This window comes from Helobdella robusta (assembly GCF_000326865.2).
Source record: "Helobdella robusta unplaced genomic scaffold HELROscaffold_25, whole genome shotgun sequence".
Lineage (NCBI taxonomy): Eukaryota > Metazoa > Annelida > Clitellata > Rhynchobdellida > Glossiphoniidae > Helobdella > Helobdella robusta.
Genome location: NW_008704310.1, coordinates 320,855 through 321,357, shown reverse-complemented (window position 1 = coordinate 321,357; position 503 = coordinate 320,855).

Below are 503 nucleotides of genomic sequence, written 5' to 3'. Positions count from 1 at the left end.
TAAATGCATCTATATGTACATACATACATAAATACAAATAGACATGCGCACACAACACAACTAGATTTGTACTTACATACATGAGCTGAGCACCCAAGTATTAATGTGTGTATGCATGTTTGTGTGTGTGTGTGTTTGTAAATATGTATGTGAGTATGCATGTATGTTTGTGTATGTATGCATGCATGTATGTATGAATGTATGTATGTTCAGTAGCTTTACAGTATGTATGTGCGTGTCTGTGGGTATTTTATTACGAAAAAACTCATACAACAAAACTTGAACTTGAAAAATTAAAAACGCTTCTTTTACAAGAAACAACGAGGAAATCACACAGACAGACAAACACACACGTACATGTAGTAATACCTTTTAGCTAAGCCTGTGCACGTGCACCACAACTGCTTGGTTCACGTTGCTTTGTGTAGGCCAGCTACGCCAGGCATGAGCTAGAATAAAGAAACGAGGAGCTGACGCAGCAGCGGGATCCTCAGAGTCGACCG